Source organism: Tenrec ecaudatus, chromosome 1 (genome assembly GCF_050624435.1).
Source record: "Tenrec ecaudatus isolate mTenEca1 chromosome 1, mTenEca1.hap1, whole genome shotgun sequence".
Taxonomy (NCBI): Eukaryota; Metazoa; Chordata; class Mammalia; order Afrosoricida; family Tenrecidae; genus Tenrec; species Tenrec ecaudatus.
This window is the reverse complement of record NC_134530.1, coordinates 58,950,411-58,958,171: the sequence shown is the minus strand read 5'-3', so window position 1 is coordinate 58,958,171 and position 7,761 is coordinate 58,950,411. Positions and strand designations below refer to the sequence as shown.

The 7,761-nt window shown below is 40.0% G+C and overlaps 1 pseudogene; it reads left to right on the top strand.

The window, feature by feature from the left end:
- The first annotated feature begins 2,669 nt into the window (after nucleotides 1-2,669).
- On the top strand, nucleotides 2,670-3,299 carry LOC142423346 (large ribosomal subunit protein uL30-like; annotated as a pseudogene).
- Nucleotides 3,300-7,761: the final 4,462 nt, after the last annotated feature.

Below are 7,761 nucleotides of genomic sequence, written 5' to 3'. Positions count from 1 at the left end.
TCTGGGGGTTGGGCAGTCCACCTGTGTTCTGTGCTATGGCTCTTGTTTCTACTGCTGTACCTCTGAGAGTATAGCTGCCACCTGGACCCAATCGTTTCACTGAACAGGGATCTTGTGGCCAGAGGACAAACTCTACTCCTGGCTCTTGCTGGTAAGCAGATCCTTCTTCCTGTTTCTCAGAGGGCTCATTTTATACACAGCAGGATGGCATGGCAGGGAATCCTGCTCACAAGGACTCACAAGTGAATCCTATCAGTATCTTCCCTCCCCTTCTTAACAGGCCCATGCAGGGAAAGGTCATTTGGTGTGAGTTAGAGACTTTGGACAGAAGAGCCATATTAAAATAATTCACTGCCGCTGCACTGACTGCACTTCTTCCAAGACAAATGTGATTGTTCTTTTGGCAGTCCATGGTACTTTCAGTGTTCTTTTCCAATATCATAATTCATATGTATCGATTCTTCAGTCTTATGCAGTGTTCAAAGTTCACATGCACACGAAGTGATTGAAAATACTTTGGTTTGCTTCAGGCACACCCTAGTCCTCAAAGTAACATCCTTGCATTGCAACACTTTAAAGAGATCCTGTGCAGCAGATTTATCCAATGCACTGCCTCATTTGATCTTGACTGCTGCCTCCAGGAGCACTGATTGTAGATCCAAGCAAGATAAAATCCTTGACAATTTTAAGCTTGTCTCTCTTTCTTCAGATGTTACCTGCTAGTCTAGATGTGAGGATATAATCCACGTTGAAGGGTGCGGTCCTTGCTCTTCATTCACAAGTACTTCGAAGTCCTCCTCACTTCTCAGCCAGCGAAGTCTGTCACCGGCATATTGCACTTTGTTAAGCCTTCCTCCAGTCCTGATGCCACATTCTTCAAGTAACCCAGCTTCTCTGATTATTTGCTCGGCTTACAGATTGAATAAAGATGCTGAAAAAATAAAACCCTGACACACTCTTCCCGATGTTGAATCACTAAGTATTCCTTTGTTGTGTTTGAACAACTGCCTGCCTGTTAGGCAGAGTCTAGAGCAGTGATTCTCAACCTGGGGGTCGCGACGAAGATCTTTTCCCAGGAGTCGCTCGATTCATAACAGTAGCGAAATAACAGTTATGAAGTAGCAACAAAAATAATGTTATGGTTGGGGGTCACCACCACATGAGGAACTGTATGAAAGGGTCACGGCATGAGGAAGGTTGAGAACTGTTGCTCTAGAGAAACAAAGCCAGGACACTTATGATTATTTTTATATATGGATAGGATTTTCCCCATAATCTGTTATTTTAATTATCTTAAGCCTATGATAACTTAATTTACAAATTTGTACCAGTAAGATATCGCCTCTACCATACTCTTCCTAAGGAGTTACTAAAAGCATCAGTAGTTTAACAGTTTTATTTTTTGAATAGCTGATTAATAGATGTATGAGTAACTTAAGAATTTAAGCGCAAAATTCAAGTTGCTCTTCTCTCATGCTGAGTTTTAAAATCATCTGACCTTAAATCTTCTTTAAAATGTGAAGTGCTAAATACTTTGACATCATACACAAATAGCTTTTTGCTAATTAAAAGACAGTATTTTAGACAGAAAATTTTAATTAGATCAGCACATCTAAGAGCAAAAAAGACAAAGAGGCCATGGCTGCCTTTATCTTCAACTCCTGCATTTCAACAGGCTCACGAACACGAACTGAAACAGGGGCACCTGGCTCTGTTCTGCCCCATAAGGCAGTGTAGAGACTTCCCAGTATTCAAACATATTCATATAATCAGATATATAAATATAAAATCAATCTATAGGGTATAAGATGCCATTCACCATCTTTGTGAAGAAATCGACCTTACCAATGTAGCCTGGCCTCCAAAGTCCAATCACACCTTAGGGCAAAGCAGTACAAACACTCACTGGAACAGAAATTTCTATAAAAAATTAAAAAGTTTGATCAGTCATTTAACCACAGCCAATCTTTAAGACCGTCTAAACAAAATATTCATATCAATCATTCATGATCTGATTTCTGGTGAATGAGATCAATTTAAATATGGTGCATATTAAAAGAAAGGCCAAGACGCTCCTATTTTATAATAAATTAGGCAGTGGCCAACTTACTCATTAGTAGCTTTCTTCAGAGAAGCTATCAAGTCTGCCCTTTCGCCCTTCTTCTTAATGCCAGCAAAGATCATTTTTGTTCTGGGATGCAGTTCTTGTGATTCTCTAAATACTCCATCAGCGTGTCCTCTCCCAGTGATACCGTTGTTCTTACTGGCATCTGTGTAAGTGGATCCAGGGGCTTGGCCAGTCTTCCTCCCAAACAAACCATGGAGATTTGCCAGTCTTGTGTTTGCCCCGCCTCCCCACAGTGTGGCACTGGACACACTTCTGAACCATCGTGAATTGATGCTCTCTTGGCGCGCCACACGACCGTAACTGTCCAAGAGGCCGGATGTCCCGCTCTTTTCATGGACAGGTTTACAGCAAGAAGGAATAAAACAGCTAATTAGCCTCCACACCCGTACAGAGGGTTCAGTTCCACTCACTTTCATGGCGCAGTTAAAATACTGGCTATTTTCCCCACCGGCTGGAATCATGGAGGTTGTCTGCTGTTCCAGAGACCCTGAAGAAAAAGCGAAGGAATTTCACAGAACTAAAGATCAAACGCCTAAGAAAGAAGTTTGCCCAAAAGATGCTTCAAAAAGCCAGGAGGAAGTTTATCTACGAGAAAGTTAAGCACTATCACAAGGAATACAGGCAGATGGACAGAAGTGAAATCCGAATGGCACGGATGGCAAGTAAGCTGGCAACTTCTATGTGCCCGGAGAGCCCAAGCTGGCGTTTGTTATCTGGATCAGAGGTATCAATGGTGTGAGCCCACAGGTTCGAAAGTGTTACAGCTTCTCTGCCTTCGCCAGATTTTCAATGGCACCTGTGTTAAGCTTAACAAGGCTTCAATTAACACGTGGAACCATACATTGCATGGCGGTACCCAAACCTGAAGTCGGTGAATGAACTCATCTACAAGCGTGGTGATGGCAAAATCAATAAGAAGCGTATTGCCCTGACAGATAACCCTCTGACTGCACGGCGTCTTGGTCAATATGACATCGTCTGCATGGAGGATCTGATATATGAAATCTAGACTGTTGGGAAATGTTTCAAAGAAGCAAATAACTTCCTATGGCCCTGCAAATTATCTCCTCCACGAGGTGCGATGAAGAAAAAGACCACCCATTTCGTAGAAGGTGGAGATACAGGCAACAGGGAAGACCAGATCAACAGGCTTTTTAGAAGGATGAAGTAAGGTATCTGCCTGCCATGATTATTTTTGTAATCTGGTCTCTTAATAAAACAGTGACTGCTTTCAAATGGATACACACACACACACACACACACACATACATACATACATACATACATACGTACGTACGTACATACATACTGGAGTCCTTCAACTCATGTGGGCTGCCAGGTCCAAGGTCAAGGAAGCAGATTTCGGAGTCTTCCCTCAGTCAAGGCAGGCAGAGTCTGCCCACAGGCAGCAGACAGTAGGGTTGGTCACCATCGGCCAGTAGCTCGGGAGCTTAGGGAGGCAGGTCCTGATGGGATCTGGACCTTAAGCTCAAGCAGTGTATGCACCAGCAGCATGGAGAGGCAGGTCTCAAAGAAACGTCAAGCTCTGGCCTGACCCACAGGTAGCGCAGCACCCAGGTTGAGGCAGAGAACTAGCTAAAGCAGCAGCATGCTGGTCTGACCACCAGGGAGCAAGAAGGAGATGGGATGTTGGCTGTCTTTATTTATTTTGGTCATCCTCCAATCAAGCTGCACCTGATTTAACTCCACCCACATGTTCCTATTGGCCTAGTTGGCACAATAAACCTATCACTCTGCCTCTTGATCCATATGAATGTTCCGCATGAGCACAATGTACTGTTTTGGAGTTTCCAGAGTTTTTCAAGGCTATTTATAGTTTATTAAGGCCATATACTTAAATACCTTTGTGTACTCAATAAAACACACGTAAACCTCTTTCAAGTCTTCTCTGCTTTAAGCAGAGATCTTCTGCATCTGGACTGAATTTCTGGCACTCCCTGTCAATGTACTGCTGCGACCGTTGGAACGAAATTTTACTTGCATGTGCTATCAAGGATACTGCTCTATAATATGCGCATTCTGTTGGGTCCCCTTTCTTTGAAATGGGTACAAATATGGGTCTCTTCCAGTCAGTTGGCTAGTTAGTCTTCCAAGTTTCCTGGCATAGATCAACGAGTGCTTCCAGTGCTTCATAAGCTTGTTGAAACTTTTCAATTGGTACCCCATCGATTCCTGGAGCCTTGTTTTTGGTCCAGTGCAGCTTTCAGTGCACCTTGAATTTCTTACTTTAGTATCATTGGTTCTTTGGTTCTTTTGCATATGCTACCTCTTAAAATAATTTAAGGTTGAATGGTTCTTTTTGGTACAGTGACTGTATTTTTTCTATATTTTTCAAATACTTTTATTGGGGACTCTTATCACACAATCCATACATTCCTCCAATGTGTCAAACACATTTGCACATATGCCACCATCAAGATTTTCAAAGCATTCTCTTCCCACTTGAGCCCCTGATATCAGCTCCCCATTTCTTCTCCCTCCTTCCTCCACCCACCCTCCCTAACAAACCCTCGATAAGTTATAGATTATTTTTTCCATATCTTACATCATCCTCTGTTGCTCCTCACCCAATTTTCCGTTATTCTTCCTCCTGGGAAGGGGTTCTAGATTGATCCTTGTGATTGATTTCCCCTTCCTCCCCCCACCCTCCCCTAATCCTCCTGATATCTCTACTCCTTGTTGGCCCGAATTCTATCCCGAATTCCCTGTGCTGTGGGCTCTTATCTGTAGCAGTGTTCATGCTCTGGTCTAATCCAATTTGTAAGGTAGAAATGGCATCATGATAGTGGGGCAAAGGAAGTACCAAAGAACTAGAGGAAAGTTGTGTGTTTCATCGGTGCTATACTGCACCCTGACTGGCTCATCTCTTCCCTGTGACCCCTCGGTGAGGGGATGTGCAATTGTCTACAGATGGGCATTGGGTCTCCACTCCATGCTCCCCCTCCCCCATTCACCTCGGGTATGTTTTGTTCTGCGTCTTAGATGCATGATACCTGATCCCACCAACACCTCCCTCATTCACTGTTTTACCCCTAGAAGCTTTTAGCATTGCAACTCGAGACTTGAGTTTTTTCTTGAGCTCCTTCAGTTTGATACATGCTTAAAGCGTGTTCTTCCCTGTTGGTTTTCTAACTGTAGGTCTTTGCACATTTCATTTTAATACTTTGTTTGCTTGAGCAGCCGTTTGAAATGTTCTGTGTCTCTCTTTTACATTATTCTTTCCATTTACCTTAGCTGGTCTATGACCGCCAGCAAGTTTCAGAGTTTCTTCTGACATCCACGTTGGTCTTTCCTGTCTTTTTCATGAGCTTTGTTTTCTTCATGTGTGTTCTTGACGTCCTCCCACAGCCTATCAGGTCTTCTGCCATTGTGTCAGTGTGACCAATCTGTTCTTGCGGTGTTCTCGAAATCCACGTGGGAGAGACTCCAGGTCGTATTTTGGCTCCTGTAGGCTTGTTTTAATTTTCTCCAGCTTCAACCTGAACTTACATATGAGCGGTGGATGGTCTGGTTCCAGAGTCAGCCCCTGGTCTGGTTTTAGCTATTGATATTGAGCTGCTTTATTATCTCTTTCCACAGATGTAGTTAATTTAAGGTGACCAGAGGTCCCGCTTTTGGTGGGACAGTCACGATCTTTAACAGTTTGCCCCGCGTCCCCCTGCGTTTTAAAAAAGTCCCGATTTTTTGGAAAGGATGTACGACAAACTAGGGAACGGCGGGAGAACGGGTAGGGAATATACGGTTTTCGGCTGCCATGTGGCTATTTCACCAGGATATGAGTTGTATATTATTTTTGTTAATTTTATACTGTTAAACTTTAATCATAACAAATAATTGTTGAGAACTGATTATCGCGAACTGCTTATCAAAGTTCGCATTGTTGATCAGTTATTAGAATTCGACCACCATTGTTTGGACTTAATGAACAATGGCATGTTTTGGCATTGGCAACAACAAAAACATTTTGTAACTCTCTCTCAGACGATACACATCGTACTGCGTGCTAGTGCTGGTTAAACAAGTGATGTCAACAAATCAGCTATTCAGATAATTTAGGTAAGTTATTTATTTAGCAGATAGTACTCATATTATTTATATTTTATAGTGGCAGCAAAAAGTCTAGCGCCGGCCTTGAAAGTGACACTTATGACTTACGTTAAGGCAAATTCAGAAAAAAAATAATACAAGTTAGTATTGTTATTATTTAGAAAGAAATATAGGATCAAATGAAAATAATTAAAAATATATAGTTACTTTATCACACTCGAATTAATTTAATTTATAAACTAACAATAAAATATATTCATGTAATTATGTATCTAGTTGCTGTATTTTTAAGCAATATGTATATAATAATTTATAATATAATTTTATTTTTTTAAGATTTTTAACATAATGAGTAAGAAAAAAGGATCCAAATTCAACGATGATCAATTGAATTTCCTTTTATTAAAAAAACCAAAAGCGATTACATGGTAAAATGTGAGAAATGTAATGGTGAATTTTCTATTTCGCACGGCAGGAAGAATGATATTTCAAAGCACTTGGAGACACAGAAACAAAGATATTTAAATCCTACTGCATCTTCCTCCAAAATACAGGAATTTTTTCAGAAAACAACTTATGGAGATGAAGAAAAGAAATTAGCATTAGCAGAAGGACTTATGTCTTTTCACGCTGTCAATCACAATCATTCCTTCAGATCTATGGACTATACCTCACAAGTTGTCAAAAAGTTAATCAACCAAAAATTTGCCTGTGCTAGAACAAAATCCAAGGCAAATGTGTGTAATGTGCTTTCCCCAAATGCATTTTCAGAATTAAACAAAAATCTAGAAAAAAATAATTTTATATCCACATATTCTGACGCATCTAATCATAAGGATATAAAGTTATGTCCAACCATTATTAGATTTTTTATTTGGAAACTAGAGTAAAAATTAGAATTTTAGATTTCATTTCTGTGCCCGGTGAAACTTCTGAAATAATTTTCAGTTCCATTATTAATATTTTGAAAAAAAACAACATTTAAAACAAAATGATTGCCTATTGTGCAGACAACATGAATGCAAATTTTAGAGGAAAAGTGAGAAGAGGTACAAATAATATTTTTAATAAATTAAGCAAAAACCTTAATCAAAACATTATTGGTGTTGGTTGTGCAACACACATAATACATAAAGCCATTCAAACAGCTGCTGATTTGTTGCCCGTAGATGTGGAAAATACTGTTACTAAAATATGTTCTTATTTCTATATATACACTGTGCACATTGAAATGCTTAAAGAATTTTGTGAAACTGCGGAAGTCGAATATCAGAAAATACTTGGATACAGTAAAACACGTTGGTTAGTTAGCTCTTTTGCCAGTTGTCAAAAGAATTTTGAAAATATATGATCCTTTGAAATTCTACTTTCTATCACAGGATAAATGTCCTAGAATTTTAGAAGAGTTTTTTGAAAAAGAATCTTCAAAAATTTGGCTAGAGTTTGTACACAATCAAGCAGCTCTTTTTCAAAATGCTATAAAACTTATTGAAGGTGACAAAATTTCGGTAATCGAAGTAGCAAATGAAGTTAATAATTTAAAATTTCAGTGTCAAGAGCGGTTA